Source organism: Blennius ocellaris (assembly GCF_963422515.1).
Source record: "Blennius ocellaris genome assembly, chromosome: 15".
Lineage (NCBI taxonomy): Eukaryota > Metazoa > Chordata > Actinopteri > Blenniiformes > Blenniidae > Blennius > Blennius ocellaris.
In genome coordinates this window covers 8424588-8442638 of record NC_137664.1, presented here as the reverse complement: position 1 = coordinate 8442638, position 18051 = coordinate 8424588, and the positions used below count along the sequence as shown (strand labels likewise).

The 18051-nt window shown below is 41.3% G+C and overlaps 1 protein-coding gene across 2 annotated transcripts in view; it reads right to left on the bottom strand.

Annotated features, from left to right (window-relative positions):
• Positions 1-16105, bottom strand: part of znf462 (zinc finger protein 462) — a 51550-nt gene extending 35445 nt beyond the window's left edge. For both annotated transcript variants that reach the window (XM_080509963.1, XM_080509964.1), the window contains exon 1: positions 15984-16105. The gene's annotated coding sequence lies outside the window, so the exon portion shown is untranslated. The remainder of the gene's footprint in view (positions 1-15983) is intronic.
• Positions 16106-18051: the final 1946 nt, after the last annotated feature.

The window sequence follows — 18051 nt, the reverse complement described above, 5'->3', positions numbered from 1 at the left end:
CGTGGCTTATACGCAACACTAATGAACAGTTTAATGCTTAAACAACAGCTTTTTATAAACTGCTGCTCTTTTCTTCTTGAAACACATATTTGATTATTTTAATTTTGAACGTTGCCCGTCCACAATTTTCCCCCAAAAGTGACTGCCTTATGCAGATGTTGCTTTGTACGTTTCAAACGTTGACTTTTTCTGATGAGTTTGCATGTGAGGTTTCCTGATGAGTCTTCCATGTAAAGCCTTGTTTTTGCAAGCAATGCTGTACAAGTGGAATAGTGCCGCTCCACTCCTGTGTCAGCTAAACCGTCCCGCATGCTGGTCCTTTACAGATTCAGCTTTCCAGTTTTCTTGGTCTTTCAGATGTTGTCTTGCATCCACAGTTCCCCCTAAACTGTCAGTTCATGAGGACATCTCAGATGGTGGAAAGTGATAGTTGGGCGCGTTCTGATATGCTGCTGTGATCGCCGCCTGCTTTGGGGGTGGATTCTTCATTTCCACGCTCAAAGACGTGTCAAAGTTTAAGTTGGCTTTTCCTTCAAAATGTCACCAGTTAACAATTTGTAATGGCAATTTTTGACCTTGCTCTTAAAAGCCCTGATAAGTTAATTACAGCACAATCAGTGAAGGAAAGGTATGCAGATTTCTAAACTCACAAATTAGAAAAGCAGAACACTGAAAAGACGGACAATTTTTTTTATCTAACCATCCGGGGACATGGAGCCAAAACTTGCCTATGAGTAAAAAAAAAAAAAAAGGTTACACCCAAAACAGTTTCAGTGATCTATCAATAGTCACTAATTAACCCCAAAAGCATGTTTTTGGGAATGGGAGTACTGATAGAAAAGGAAGGGGGTCTTTTTGGTTCATTGAATCATTAACCAGGGGAGCGTCTTTCCTTGCAGTGTGTAAGCCTTTACTCCCACTCTTTTTGAAACATTGTTTGTTTCTTGCGTCGAAAAGACTGAACTGCACAACATGTTTATATGGAAGTGCAAAACATGCTTTTCTCTCCCTAAAAAGTAAATAAAATTAAAACAATTAACAACGATAACTTGTGTTTCTAATATAAGTTTTTCATCATTATTAAGTTATGACGTCTTTTCGGTCATAAATGTTTTCAGTTTTCCTAAAGTACAGTTTTATAGCTTTGCAGACTTCTAAATATCTGGTAGAAAGAAAGCGCAGATTATCTGTCCCTACACTTAAATAAAAGACCTCGATAAGAACATTCAGGGATACTTGTCTTTATCACAGATTGACAAGCTCTCCTCACCCTTTCCATGTGAAAGCTGAAGTCTTTGCTGTGAAATCCAGCATCTGCTGATGCAAGTATGGGCCAAGCCAAGCAGCAGCAAGAAGTATTTATTTTGGCACCATACCTTTAATCATTCTTTTCACCCGTTACAACTGAAAGACTTTGAAAACAGAAAAAAACTGATGTAAGGCTTTGGTTTCAAAGTCGTACCTTTCTTTCTTCTCGTACTACACCTGGTGACTACATCATTAGGTTTGAGTGTTGGCAATAGAGATTTGGAGCCTGTCAATAATTGTCTTGAAAAGGTTTATTTGACATAAGATGATTTAGTCTTCCAGTTTCTATTCAAACATGATTGCTGATCAAATTAAGTTTGGAACAATGATGAAAATATACCATACATTACTTCTACCGTACTTCAAATGTCAAAATTCCACTGAAACACCATTACAGAACATTATCACCCACTGCTTTAAATACCAAATAGCTGATAATAGTTCAATTAAAGCACAAATGCCTGCCCATGATGTGCTGGAAAATGGGTTTTGCAAAGTGGCTCTTGATAAAACCAATAAATAAGGGACAAACCAGAAACCAGGAACAGGGATTCGCTAGACTGATCCACTGCCGCTCTAAATGACAACTTACAGGACTTAAAGGATCTGCTGGTAACGTCCCGGTGCCAGATACCACAGGCCACCTTCAGGTCCCGGAGAGTCCGTGCCATTTGTGTGGTCGGAGCTCTCTTGGCGACACCCAAAGGGACCAAATGGTGTTCAGAATGAATTGGCTCAGCAACAGTATTTAAATGACGGGAGAGTGGGACGCATGGCGATGACTAAGAACAAATTGACTCTAATATTTAAAAATCATGTGTTGCATTTAATCTGACATGGTCAGCACAATCTCATATTATGTCACACAAGGATGCAGGTCACAAGATATGAACAAAGCAATGGCAGTTTTGCTGTAGGTTCTCTTTGGAAGTAATCACAGAGGTGAGCGCTTGTCATTTTGTTACAATCTGCAAACTAACTTTTAGACGCTGGTGCCTCCAACTTTTTTTTAGTAACATGTTTCAGAAAGTGTTTTGTCTATTTGAGCCGTTTCAAGACACATTTACCATTGAAACACACTGAATAATGCCCATGCTACAAAAGCTTAACAAGATAAGTTTTTCATATTCCTGCAAAACAAAACAAAAAAAACAACAACAATATATTATAAAGATACATCTCTTAAATGGACAATATGTGTGGCAATGCTCACCAAGACTTGAATAACATTGAGCATTTTGAAATAAGACTTTGTCAGTTGAAACACCAAAAGCAGTTCAGACGAGGTGACTGCCACTGACATCGCTGCTGCCCTGAGTTGCAAATAGAGCCACCACAGACATTGACTGGAGGGTCAGGACAACTGAGTCACTCCTTCCACATCTGTGGGAAATCTTAACACGCTATTTCTGTTTGTGTCGCAGCAAACTCGCTAAACCTTAACCCACAAAAGGTCTGATCGTTGATTACTGTCATCTCTCTATCCACAACAGCTTTCTGCTATTAAAAACGATTATACACAGCCACATCAATAAATGACAGTTTTCCACATAATGTTTTTTTTTTGTAAACATTTGCGGCAGCTACATAAAAACAAGCACCACATCAGCCGAAGTCGCATCCAATATTGGGCTGTAACTGCAAGAACTCTAAATATTGATCTCAATTTGGCGACTTTGCACATAATGGTTTTTCAGAATCATAATGGTGCTTTACCTCAATATCATCATTAAAAGTGATTCTTTTAACCTCTGAAAGGCTGAAACGGGAAAATATTCGATTTGTCTGAAAAATGATCAAAACAGCTATGGATAAACATTTTCTAATACCGATGGTCAATCATCCATGTTTCTTTTTCTTTACTCCATTGATGAATCATGCCAGTATGCTCTTCTTTTGCGATAATCTTTTCAAGTCTGAAGAGTACAGATCTTTGAAGGTGTCGCGTAGTATCAGACGCCATGTCAAGAGCAACCAATCTTTTAATTCTCCGAAGAAGTGAGTTGTGGCCTTCGTGGCTCGGACATGTTCAGCCTTAAAAATTCTGTAGATCTCAGTTCAGTGAATCAATTTCTGAAAAATTATCCTGCTGAATGTGCCCACAAGTAGCCATGTAATGTGGTTTTAGACAGCTAGTTTCTATGAAAATAACATCCACATGAATGTCTGCGCCAATAATTCACAACTGAACATGTTTCTTCTTCAGAAATTCGAATTTAAGTAAATAATTTTCAAAGCATAAATGTACTGTCTTATCAATCTGGACGGGAAGCTAGGGAAATAAATAAATAAATAAATACAATTCATAACTGTTTTTTTTTGTGTGGGGAGTTTCCAATATCCATTGCCGGCAAATTTTCACTTATTATTTGTGAGGAAGTCCTATTAGTGTCGCAAATCAACTCATCATCGATTATTTTCTGTTACGGTGTTATTATATAATTGTTTTACTGATGCAAAACACTTTTCAGGATATCACCTGTAATAAAATCTCACAGTGCACCTAATCCTCAGAATTCAGTAGAAATCACATTGTGTTAATAACCAGCCAGTGAACATTGAGGAGTATTATTTTGCACTTTTAGAAGAAAAATTAATTTTCCATTATCAATTCATAGAGATGAAAACCAGAGTGGCTAATGGGCTTAAATTTGCCAGCTGGCCAGAAATATGATTTCAAAATCAATGATAACATTGTTCTGTAACCGCTGGATATACAAAGAAGTAACCGTTTTCAAGTAGCTTGTGAAACCAGCTTAAGAGGTGGTGATATAAGAGCATTGTGTAAACATAAAGCAAGTTTTAAAAATGACAAAGTAAAATAATATGACATTATATTGTAATATAATCACTTCATATCATCATGAGGCTGCTAAGCCATGATCAAAAAAAATGCCATGTCTTATGCTGAACAGTTAACCTGGCTAAAGGCGACACCAGAGATGCAATTATCATTTGTACTGCTGGCAAACATACATCCACATGTGGCTAAATTCACTGCCTTGCACACATATATCGATCAGTAGAGAAAGATTACACACACAGTCACTGAGCACCGTCGCAACCTCAAATACCCACAGACCGGAGCTTCGGTGTCAACTTGTCTCGGAATTTTTTATGGCTTAGCCTCACCTGAAGGTCTCAACAGAGCCCCGGGGTCTGAAGGTGTCACAGAGCATTATTCCTTTAAAAGGATTTGTCAAGACTTTCTTAAAACATGCACAGTTCTGTTCAGATCAGGACTGGTGCAGTAAAAATGCAGGCCAGCTAAAATAACAGTGTTGTCGTGATTCTTGAGCCTGTGCGCAGCTTATACTCACCGGCTCTCTGTTCGGGTTTCATCTGTCAGCACCGGAGCAGACAACAGCAGAAAAGCTGGTTTGACCTGACTGACCTTCATTTTCCAATATGGTGTCTCTTCCCCTCACAGAAGAATGACCGACTGACAATTACAACCACAACACTGTAGAGTGATCGCAAAGAGATTCACCACAACTGTACAACCACTGGGGTGAAGAACTTTGATCATTTAGTTATAGTTACACTTTGAGAAGAATTGGGTATATCAGGCATTGTGTCAAAACTCAAACCTATTGTTTGAGGATAGAAACTGGGCAAATGATCAAGCAAAACAACTCCAAAACTGCAGCTCTGAGCCTTCCAGGTCTGCAGTGAATTGGACCTCGCGAGAACACATAGTGCAACACAACTGTTGTGTGCGAGGCCCTGCTTGGCCGATCTCCACTGCTGAGTGAGCATCAGAACCTGACCACCGTGCAACCAAAACAGATACGCAAGTGGTTTAACTTGGGAGGACACAACACCAGGATGCACAACAGGAAAAGGGCAATGTTGCGTTGAGAAGAAGTCGGTTGTCTTTGAGTCATTCCTGTGTCATCCATTAAATCTCGCTTTGTTCGATCATATCCTCTCATTACACTCCGCTCCCCCCACCACCACCACCACCACCACCACCACCACCGAAAAAAGTTCACGAACCTTTCGAAAGTATCACTCCATGGCCAGGGCTTTCCTTCAGGGTAAAAAAAAATGACCCCACAACTAAATTTAGAGCCAGGTTCCAGGGTCGGAATGTACAAGGTTCCTGTAAAGGCCATTAGAACTTTAGTACTTCCTGGTGTTAAAACCCAGCTCATGAAGTACTATGTAAAAGGTTTAGATGGTTCAAGAAATATTGATGAATGATTTTATAAATTGGAAGACTCCATAAGAGCTGAATAACCAAACAAATCTACAAAAAACAAACAAACAACAACAACAACAACAACAACTAAACCCTAAGTCTAGGAATAGCGGGTGTGACCAGTTTGATATCTGCTTTAATTTTTCGGATTGGTAAGAGATCTGCAAACTGTTCTGTGGAAGCGCCCCCCCCTTCTCTTTCTCTCTCTCTCTCTCTTCAAGCTATTCCAGAGTGATTTAATCAATGTTGCTGATGTTTGGACTCTGGAGGGAAGTGGGGGGGGGGTTAGGATGCGCAATACCATCTGTTGGAGGAGTCCTGCCTGTTTTGTTTTTTTTAACTGCTCAAGATTATTCTGCGAGACTGGCTCTATGGTTGCTTTGCAAAGAAAATTTGGTACTACATGATGCATAAGACTTCAAAAATTAATGTGCACAAAACGTTGGCACAAAGTACCCGAAGAGTAATGTCAAAATAAAACACGCACCAAATCTGGCAAGGCTCAGTCGGCGTTAACCTTCTGGCCTCTAATATTTCACAGGGACAAACCAGTGTACTACTAACCCACTGCGATGCGAGTCGTTCACACACAGGAATTCATTTGTAACACTCTATCTGAATTAGAACCTGACAAGATATTTATCTTTACTATATCCTTAATATGCATATCAATCTCATCCCAGAAGCTCTTGTGTGAAAACAATTTGCTGGACGCTGACCTCATTCCTCTCTGCCTGTGATCAGAGCGCCCAGCTTCCTTAAAACGATGTGATCACATGGTGCTGCTCATTTGAGGAAGTCTGAATACAGAGATGAAACATCGATCCCACCTGCCCGATCAATGAAGCAGGCCTTTTCACAGGAGATGTGAGGAATCAATAATGTTCAGTATGAACGCTTTGTCATAACATTCATCAGACATCTGCTGGAATTGAATGAAAGATACTGAAATGACATGAAATGCAGCAGAAGAGAGGAGAACAAAGGTGGAAACACAGCAGCAACACCTTCCCATGTCTCCCTTGTTGAATGATGCCACAGTGTTTGACTTCACAATTTTCCAAAACTTGGCTAATCTTCAATATTCTGGATTTCAGCCATTCAACCACAAGGTGAGACACTAACCATGTAGGTCCAAGCTACAGCAATACTAGAGATGCGTCGTGCTCATAATCAATCAACAGCAGTTCATCTGCAAGTCCCAAATATTTGTGATGGCTATATAAACAAACATTTTCACAAGTTATAATGAGCCGCCTTAGTCCAAACACTGGCATTAATCGGACAACAAATCTGTTTCAGGAGGCATATGGCGTTCAAAAAAGTAGGTCAACCATTAGCTGGCCAGCTAACCTGGCTTGACAAGGGATATCCTTCATCTTCACTATAAATCCATTGGAAATGTCTTCTATCAAGCAAAATGCTTACTAACGACACAAGGTAGTTCACATCATTAAAACAACAAAGTAGTCTTCCCTCTACAAAAAGAAGATGAATTGATGAGAATTGACATTGTCAGAAGAGTCAGAACATCCATTTGTTTTGGTGCGATGCTTTACTTTTTCTGATTTGAAAAGCAGCTTATATTAGTATCATTGCATGTTGAAAGTGAGGGTAATCACAATGTATGCTTGTTTTCCATATCATTTACTGTTTTTTGTGTGAATAATAATATGTGATATATGTGAAAAATAATAATATATAATAATAATCGTATTGTTGAAACGGCTTCCAAAAGCAAAACATTTTTGATTTAGAGCTCATCTCTCCAGCCACAATAACTTTTAACATCATTGTAATATTCTCTCCTCCTTGATGGTTGTGCAATTAAGAGTAGATTTTATGTGCCTTTTCGATTTATATGAGAAGTATCGTCAAAATATCCAAGCTTAGAGCTACATCCGCTATTCTATGAAATTGCAAGACGAATCATCTGTATCATTTTGTATGTCCTGAGGAGAGCTGCAAACTCTGTACAACATGTAAAACTCTGGCTAAGTGCATGTAGTGGACAGGGTCTGCTATACAGTGCTTTTATTTTTAGCTTGCTGTTGGCCTCTCGGTAGTTTTTCCTTGAGAGCTTCCTCTTTATTTGACCATTCATCATAGGAAGATGACCTGATCTAGATATGGTCCTAATGGTGCCATAATTCCCCCTTAGACGTCTTGTCTTCACTGTGCTTCAGGAAAGAAAAAAAAAATAAGGGTCTTTAAATCTGATTTAATACCCGTTTTCAAACTTAAACTCCATATCTTAAAAATGTTATACAGGCTCCTGTGTGTACTGTGCTCTCTGACATTTAAAAGAAATATATACTCATTTAGTTTGATTTACATAGAAGCAGATTCAACAAAAATAGACCACTTCTAGATTTTTTTATGAGATTAGTTCATGACATATAATTACATATATAATTACGTGAAGACAGAATTATCCAACTACAAGGCAGACGCCGTGACTCGATTTACAAAACAGAAAGTCCTGCACAAATTATTGACAGTGCTTAACTTTCTACATGGACTGAGTGACTGAATGCATTTTAAAAAGTTTGTTTTCTTGTGAACATTCAGGAACCCAGCGCAGTAATCCCACATTGTCTCAGAGGACCGGTAAATTCAGGTGCAGAGCCTTTCAGACGTTTCAAGCCAGCGAGCTTTGCTGATCTGTCTGCAGCCTGACCTTCACTGGTGTCACATTCAGAGGGTGTGAAAAAGAAACAAGTCATTGCAACAGGCTCTGGTGACCCTTAAGGATTCTGAGCGAAGTAGAAGATCATGTGGGTCTACAACCACACCATTAGTCTGACTGAATGCTGGTTTAATGGAACACAATGAACAGCAGAACATCACCGGATTTACATAAAATGGATTTGCATAACTGATTTACTCAAGTAATCAACTGGTTCAACTTCAGTGTTCATTAATCTCACTGGAAGCACATATGCTACCTTGTTCACAAAGGAAACAAGCAGAGAATAGATGGCAGGCAAGATTTTGATCTTTGGACCTCAAAGTATTCTGCTGACTGAGGCCTTCAAACAAGGCCTCACTTCAAAAAAAACACCGGCGAGCCATACCATGGAGGCAGAAATGCCTTTCGCATGGCTCCTAGTTGGAATCCTGTGCTAAGAAGAGATGATAATTTTCTATTTTATGTCTGGGTCATCTATACTGCAAGGTCAGCCAGCGCCTGTGTCAGCCTGTCTCTCTCTGACAGATGGTTACCTGACATCACCCACCCAGTCAGACAGCCTTTAATACTTAATATCACTGCACTCCCTGTCCTCTTTATACTCTTGCACTGCAAACCAAGACACTTCCTTTTCTCAATCAAAGACATCCAACTCACTAATTCCAATGTTATGTTGTTTTTTTTCTCTGAAGCTGCACAGGGGGGAAAAAAAGAGAAGAAAGAAAGACGCATCGTCATACAAGTAACCTTGCTCCAAGGGTAGCCTTTATGCTTAGGAAAGGGCTCAGATTGTTCCTTCTGAAAAGGGGAACGGCTGCAACAGAGAGCACTCCGAAGTAACATTTGCCCTCTTTTGCACAGATGATAATGACCAAACAGATTAAGGGGGTAGACAAGCCTGAATAGCCATCTTCTTGGTGCTACTATCTTCAGGTTGTCATGGTGAAAACTCCAAAACATAAAAGATAAATACTAGTGCATTGAAGAGGTAGCTCGAACAGTGTTTTACATCTCCTGCATTTATGTTCTAATCATGAGCCTCAAAGATATTTATGTGACCTTCAAGGCTGAAATTTCCACAAAGCCACAAAACAGGGGGCCGCGAAATCCCTCAGCTCGAGCCTGCTGGGTGTGAAGGTTAGATAATGAATACCCATACATAGTCACTCTCTTCATCTCTGTTAACAAAACCAAAAATGAACCTTTTCATACTAAGCTGATCATTTTTCTGTCTTTCAAATGCAAAAACCAGCAAGTGAAAACAAGGCTGCTCATGAGAGAAATCAGGTAGCCGAGTGAGGATACAAGATGGAAGCAGGCAGACGAGCAAGGTCTGAGCCCTCCGAAAGTCTTCTGCTCAGCCTTCTCTCAGTATAGTCACCTCACTGGGCTGCTCTCTCGTCTCTTTCTCTCCCTCTCGGGGCTGACAGAATTATCTTCTGCATCAGAGCTGAGGCTGGGCCAACGCTCCACACAGAGGACTCCATTTCACACAGCCAGCCCCACAGTGGCCAAGGAGACACAGCCAATCACGCTGGAGTATCAGTGGCATGGCCATCCACCATTTTGTGCTCCTCAAGGTCTTTGACTTGTCCTGCTCAGCTGAGTGGAGCTGCCTCTGCTCGCTCTGCTATCTGGTTACACAGATGGAAGCGTTTAGCTTTAAGAGCACAGACCTGAGCGAGCAGCTTCCCCTCCTGTCGGTTCCTCTACAGATTGTCATGGGAGTCAGCAGAAATAGCAGAAGTGAGATGAGAGATGTGTGGTTTCGCTCACTGCAAAGATGGCCACCTCAGGAGCGTGGCTCTGTTGTCCTTCACAAGCTGGAGACCACTTCCACTTGCAGACCATTATAAAAATAGAGCTCTCAGCCACCTCAGACAAAAAAAAAATAAAAATGTAGGTGTGTGCAACCTTGTCTGGGTAGCAAAATCAAATATGGGTGACCCAACATGTTCTAATCGTGTTTTTAGTACTTCTATGAGAGTGTAATGTTTTTTTTTTTTTTCACACTGAAAAGCATCAAAGATAAAACTTGGGGCAACCCTCAGAAACATGATTAAATATTCCATCCAAAAATGATTAAGTGAACTATTTAATTAATAGCCTGAGGCGTGATTATTTTTACAATTCTATATGGAGACCAATAGGTAGATATATTTGGTTTTCCCCAAGAGGTTTCTTCCTTGGAGCATAAAGAGAAGAAATGTGCGTGAAAACAATCTGACTAAATTGTGTACACAAGTACACTACACTAAAAACGATCTGGTTTTAATGATAAATGTTCCATAACCAACATACGAGACGAGAATATGTCTTCAGTCAGATCAGTCAAAAGTGAAACGCAGAGATGTGTGCGCTAACTACACTCCGCTGAAGAGTCGGGCCAGTGAAGGATGTCCAAGGACAGATCTTGGATAGAAACCAGGAAGTGTTTTTCCACAAGGACAATAACTCCAGGAAACCTTACATTCCATGCAGTCTTGTAGTCCATCTTTCTGAGGAAACCATTTCCTGACATGAATCAATCTGCTTCGGTCTCACATTCTCCATAATGAGCCCGAACTTGTGTCAATAAATGCAAACAAACTCAACCAACTGCAGACGTCTCACAAGTTAACAGAAAAGATCAGACAGAAAGAAGGTTATTGTATGGACAATGTGATGATCGTATACCTTCCTCCTCACTGTCAATAACAGTATCGTCACATCTCAAACAATAGTCTAACACCTTGATTTTACTTCTGCTCTTTTTTTTTTTTTTTTTTTTAAACTAAGTGCCTTTAGGCAATTGTAATCCCTCAAAAAAAGAGGGGGAAAAAAACATTACATGAAAAGACTGCAGGATTCACTGAAGGGTTTCTTGTAAGTGGTGCTCAGTGGACAACTGCCAGAAAACACTGCAATGCTGACTTCCTTGTGAGCCTGACATGGCAGTTACTACAGTTACAGGGAGTGGGTGAGGTTACAAGCTCGTCAGGATGGAGTATTTCAGAGTGACCAGAGGAGGACACGAGAAGCGGTGGGGGGGAAGAGAAAAAAAAGAGGCAAAGAAGGCACATTTAGACCTGCTTTGCTCGCAGAAATGTTGGAGAGAAAACACAGGATAGGGATCGTTTAAAGGTACAGAGAAGTTGTGAAAGGAAATGGAAGATGTGAGGTTCTCCTCCCAGGTCCACCAAACCAGACTCTTCAGGCGACTCAACAGGTTTGAGAAGGGAAAGATGAGAGACCCATCAATATTAACTTACCACTGAGACCTCCTTTCCAAGTTCTTAAATATTTAACCGTCCTTGGACAGCTCTGTTGCTTCGGAGGCTGAGCCAGTGTGGATCCCTTCTACAAGACCACTCCTGTTCCTGCTCAATGAAGGCCTTGTCCAGTGGCACCACACAGCCCAAGGAACGGGCGTCTCCAAAGAATTCAAGATTTTTTTTTTTTCTTTTCCCCCCACAGTCAGCGAGAGGCTGACAGAGTTGGTTCACTGTGTCTTATTACAGAAGCGCATAAATCCTGACTTTAAACTGGAACCCTGAGGACACCTTGTATACAGCACAGCCGCTTTATGCCTCCAACTTTGACAAAACTAGTCCCCTATATGCTCATGTAAGCCAACAGGACTGGCAAAGACAGATAAAGACATGCACCTCCGTGAGCTTCACTCGGCTACAAGCAGGTTTTTTTTTTTTTCCAGGAGGGGAAAGGCAGCATTGAAGTGTTGATGTTCTGATGGAAAGCAGAGAGGAGGAACCAGTTATGCAGCAGTGTAACGTGGCAACTCACAACAGAAACTGGAAAGACACCTCGACCAAGCCACTTCCTTGTTCTACACAAACCATGACCTGATGTCGTTTGGTGGGTTTTGTCAGATAGGAAAAAAAACAAACAAAACAAGCTACAGTTACAGAGCATTGAACAATTCCTTGGAACAGAACAGGTTTAAGAGGGAATAAAGATGTGCGCGAGAAAAAGTAGTAAGGTTTGTTTTGTTTTTCTGCTGTTCTGTAATGACTACGGTGTTTTGGATCCGGGTCTGTGTATTTCAGTGCACTTGCAAGAGTAGCAGCCGGGCCAGGCTGGATCTTATGAGCCATGCATCATGTCAAGAAAGCACTCACTGGAGCATTTCAATTTGCTTTTGTGCGTCTCCCAAGCTTTCTCCACTGCCCCAGGTAGAGAAGAATGGAGGAGTGCATCACCAAAATGTGACTGAGAGAGAGCGAGAGAAAGAGAGCTTCACCAGCACTTCCTTCCAGTATTCAAACCATCACAGAAGTCTCTCTGGCTTGATCCCTCATATTCCCCGTCAAGCTTTTTAGCGTAATCCCAAAATTCCTTGCAAAAATCCAGTTACGTAATTTCTATTTCTCTATCTGCCACATTTCGGTTGTGACCGGTCACCGTAAAGATGAACTGCAGCAGCAATTTGTGCCAAATGTTTTATGCACGAGTAACATTCTACCCGTTTCATTTGGATATACTCTGCAGTACACAAATGTTTAGTGAAGTCACTGATTCTGGACGTTCAAATCAAACATATAAAAGTCACTGAAACTGGCACCATAGAGTTGTGTGCTTGAGGTCAGATGCCATTCCTGCCATAACTGGGATTCAAACTCGCGTCCCACACACAAGGTTCACCTGCTGCTCCACTTGGAGGGACAAAATCCTTAGTTGTACTCTAGTATGACATGACATGTTGCAGCCTGTGTCAAGGGCGATCTGAATAATTTAGTGCACTGTAAAATATGTCATAAATATTGTATTTTTTTTAAACATGTTTAGAAACATGTATGTCACCAAGGGCGACCGTATGAGCCCATCATTTAAAAAAAAAAAGGTTTTCTGCATGCCATTGCAGCTTGTTTAATTAATTAACACACTGCTTTGTTTTAAATTAAAAACCTAAAAACCTCAGCTTCAAATATACAGATTATATCCTTCATCAATTAAATAAGCCGTAAAACAAGATCATAGCACTTCCTATTAGTCGAAGGCAATATTATTAAATATGAAGTTTAGGTCTGAACAACAGTTTACAATCCAAGGACATTCAATGGAGAAAAGCATTAATAGAATAATCATCTTTATACTGACAATGCAGAACCTTGAGTTTAAAAATTGCATCAACTCTTGAGGGCTGTGTGATTTTTTTTGGTTTTTTTTATTTTAGTTTAACTCTCATACCGATGGCCATCATAACCATCAAAAACATAGACGTTTGCCAAATAAAACCATTAAATTGACACGCATGAGAACCTGGGGACTCGGGAGGTCTGGGGCCACTTGTCAGACGCAAACGAACTACTTGTTGGTGTAGCATGAACAGGTCAAGAATGTGTTGAAGACTTGTGAAAGTTACTACAGGAACTGCAGCGAGAGCATTCGAACAGGACAACCCCTGCAGACTCTGAGCCTTCATCAATATAAAACATCACCATCACCTCCGAGGGGGGGGTTTAAATCACGCCGCTCATTTGCGGAACATCCAGCAGACTATATTTGTTTCGCCCACCGTCTGCGAGAGAAATGTGTCGACCACAGCAGATTCCCGCCCCGGCTGTCCTCTATCGGCTCCTCCTTGAGAACCTGTTTGCCCTGCCACACCAGGGAGAAGGAGCATCGCCACCATTTTGATTGCTCTTCTCAGCCCCAGCATTGTCGCAGCACAGTGTGTCAAGCTCACAGTCTCCTTGTCAGCAAGATTTCACACAGTGGCCAGGGGAACTGCAGAGCGTAGCACAACCACACACGTACATACACACACTCCATCTCTCTCTCTCTCTTACACACACACACATACATACACCAGCCACCAAACACACCACAGCTTGCGAACACACCTCCTTCACTCTCCCGACATGCCGGTCAACAGACACCTTTAGGTCATTTGTGCAAAAAAAAAGTCATCCAAAGGTTGTGCAGAGGACCTTGAGTGCATTGCGACATTAAGCCAGTTAATCCAGGAGTTTCAAGAACTTTTAAAGGACTCAAACCAACAGAGAGTATGATCTCGCACAAACAAGCACGTGTGCCGTCCCGGAGAGAGACAAGTTTGCAGTCAAATATAAAGTTACAAAGATGCCAATCATTTAATATGACATATGACCATAACAAACAAAACAAAAGGAGCATCATCTAGAGAACTTCCTTTAAAACCAGCCAATCATTATTACTTCACAATGACACACTCAGACCAAAGAGAGACCAGAGAGCTGTTGAACATTAACTACCCACATGGTCAGAATACTGCATTATTCAGCATTAAAATGCACATCTCATCCATGTGTCAGCCATTGCAATCACAAACACATATTCCATTCTCACCCTTAGAAAGCCCCACATAGACACGGGTCACTGTTTGAATGTTGTTAAGGCAGCAAGTTGGAGGAGCTAAAAACAGAGAAGTTAACCTTGCAAGCCCCACTGAAAGATCTAACCTCACTTTTCAGAGTTCCTCTGCTTCCTCTGCAAGACTAAAACTTCCCAGCTGAGAAGAAAAAGGCAAGAAAAGAAAAAAAGGAGCAGGAGAAGAAGAAGTGGAGAAGGAGGAGGAGGAGGAAGAGGTGGCCGGATCATTTCTCAACACAACCTTTGTTCTGGCGTGAGGGATCCTGACTGTCTGACTCCAGGGCTCTCCTTGGAGACTCATCTGCTTTCCTCCATTTTATGGTGAAGCCCTACAACTAATGACATACCTGACTGGAGACCAGTGACAGCAGAAGGCATCCACAACAGTGCAGGGGGGTGGGGTGGTGGTGGGAGGGGGGCAACAATGTAGCAATAAGGAACAAAAGCAAAAAAAAAAAAACGTTACAATAAATTATAAACGCCACCCTGCGCTTTTTTTTTGGGGGGGGGGGGGGGGGGTTAGGGGGTGGATTCATTTGTCTAACATCAACATGTCTATCTCCAACACTGGACAACAGAGCGAGAAACTACCAGATCCTGTCCTTTTTTTTTCTTTAAAAAGAGAGAGAGAGATAGAGATAGAGAGAGAGGAGCAGGGGAAGAGGAGGGGGGCACATTTAGCCTCCTCACACTGGACATGGCTTTCATGAGTGTGTGTGTGTGTGTGAGAGAGTGTGTGTGTGTGTGAGAGAGAGAGAGAGAGCGACAGCGAGAGAGAGAGGACCAGCGGCTATGCCAGCTCCTGTGTGTCGCTAATGGAGGCTGGTTGGGAGAAGACAGGAGAGGAGAGAGGAGAAGCAATCCGTGCAATGGCTTCTTCCATGAAGCGAGCGCGCAGCAGCACGCGCGGCCGGAGAGGGGACGCACAGCCGGGGCCAGTAATTCCCCTGACCAGACATGTCAGAATAGCAAAACACTCCCGGCAGGAACACGCAGGCGAGCCTCTCTCTTACGCCGCCGCGTCCATTTCCTTGTGTCACTTTTGACAACAAACCGAAAGGCGACATAAGCGAGGACGCGTTCGGTTTATGGATATTTAACTGGGAAGCGAGGAGACCCACTTGACTTTGGCTGCATTGGGGTTGCCACAGCACGGAGCGCCCACCCGACTAAAAAAAAAAAAAAGAAAAAGAAAATATATATCTTCCCCTCGACTTCCACTGCCGACTCGTCTGGACCTGGACTAAAAAAAAAGAAAAGAAAAGGGTGAAACGGGGAGATCAGCTCTTTCCAGGTCACTCACGAGGCGCTCGCTCCATTATATCCCATGATCTACCATACCGACGTTCTCGCAGACCTTGAGAGCCCCAGCCGAAATCTTGACGAAACTGGAAAATATAGTGCAAGATGGAGAGAGAAAAAACTCACTGGGTACAATCTTCTCCTCAAGCGATCCTCCCAAAAGTTGTCCTCGTATTTCATGCGTGCGCCCGGTCGGTCTAATGGATGATCGCCATCTTTCCTGCTTCTCCTTTGCTGCAGCTGCAGATGACCTGAGATCCGTCTGTCTCTGAATAATGAGCAACCACACAGACAAGGAAGACAATCTGCAAAGCAGGCTACACAAAGAAGTTTGGGAGACTAGCAAGCACCAGAGGGTGCACAAGAGTTTACGATGAGGCGAGGGAGCATCAGCAGGATGGACAACGTCTATGCCTGAGAAGCTCATCCTTCATCTAAAGACTGGAGTCAGATAGTCCGCAAAGCCCTTATCGGCGGCTCAGACCACCAGCAGACACATGCGGCCACCGTGAATTTTATATAGGCGTGCATAGTATGTCTGCCACGTCATGAGGTTATCTGCAGTTCACTTTGGTGATGGTGATGCTGCTTCTCCACCAAACACACCACCACATACAAACATAGATAAATAGATAGATAGATAGATAGATGTTTTGACTTTATACCCATCATCCCATTTCCCCAAATATATATTTAAAATCAACCAATCACTTCCAAAATTTACCAACCCACCTTCTAATAAGGGTTCCCCCCATCTTCATTCAAATAAACTCAAAAAGCATCAATTATAATAATTTTTTTTATTTTATTTTTAAAAATCACTCACTTGAATATTTTACATTAAAATAAATAAATAGGGAACATCCCTGTTGTGGTGCATTGTGCTGCTCCTGAACACTGTTACTGTATGCGTACATGCATCCCACTGCTCTGCTCTGTCCACCAGCTGCTAACAAAGAGGGAGCCCAAGACAAAAGGTGCAGGGTCCTGCTCAGATGTATGTCAGGGGTGGCTGAAGGATGGGCGGGTGGGTGGCAGGGTGGGGGTGGAGCGGCAGGAAGGGGGCACACGCTGGGTGGGTGTATGGGGAGGGTGGGTGTCTGCAGGGCAGTCAGAAGGAGAGTATGTGTACCTTGCATGACTGAGCGATTATAATATATCAAAGAAAATGTATTTTTTTTTGCTGAGAATAATTAGCATATAATAGTTGGTTATTGTTATGGCTGGAGGTGGAGAGAGAGAGAGAGAACTGGAAATTTGTAGGGCTTAAATGTGTTAGTTATTTGAAAAATTAAAAAAATAAAAATATATATACATATACCCAGAACTTTAAAAAAAAATACAAAATGTGGACGCAGTAGTAACTTGTCATTCTAAAACCAGCAAAGTGTGTGTATCTGTGTGCTTTTTCGTTTTGGGTGTGTGTTGCAGCATGAGTACTTTCAAAAATGTTTGTTTATCACCCCATGTAAATTGAACAGTAAATCAGCAATAGAGAAATTAGTATTTTGCCTTTAAATTTAAAGCAGCATTATTTCTTCTCAGCACACTCAAACACTGTTTTTGAAGAAAGTGACACATACATTGTTTCAGAACATATATAAGACACACCATCACTGTGTGTGGGTCACACCATCACTTCCCCTTGTTTGTCTTTACATTATTATTATTATTTTTTAAACACTTGGTGTGTTTGGGTTTGTTCTTCTTTGTATTCCCCTTACATGATGAATATTTTGCATTAATATAACACCCACCAGATTAAACTGTTTTCAAAAGGCTGTAACTGACATGGTCTAATGTTACTTAAATATGTAAGTATGACATAAATTAGATTCTCAAAAAAAGAAAAACTTAATCAAAGTACAACTTAATTAAAGTAATATGAGTATCTGAGTATGTTTTACTTCTATTGATGTTTATTGATCATTAAAATATGCTACATTATATATGTGCATGTCATTTGATAATATATCAGATATATATTTAGTTTTTAAAGTATCACATGGTGAGTGATTCTGTAAGTGATTCTTTCCCCTTTGATATCTTTGTATCAAAATATTTACATTAAATTAACACACAAAAAAACAAACAAATCCAGGTCGGTCTTTGATGCTGCAGCTATTTGCATTTTAAACTGTGCTCACTTCTTCAAGCCTTCTCAATAGGTTAGTTAATCTAAGCATCTTCAAGG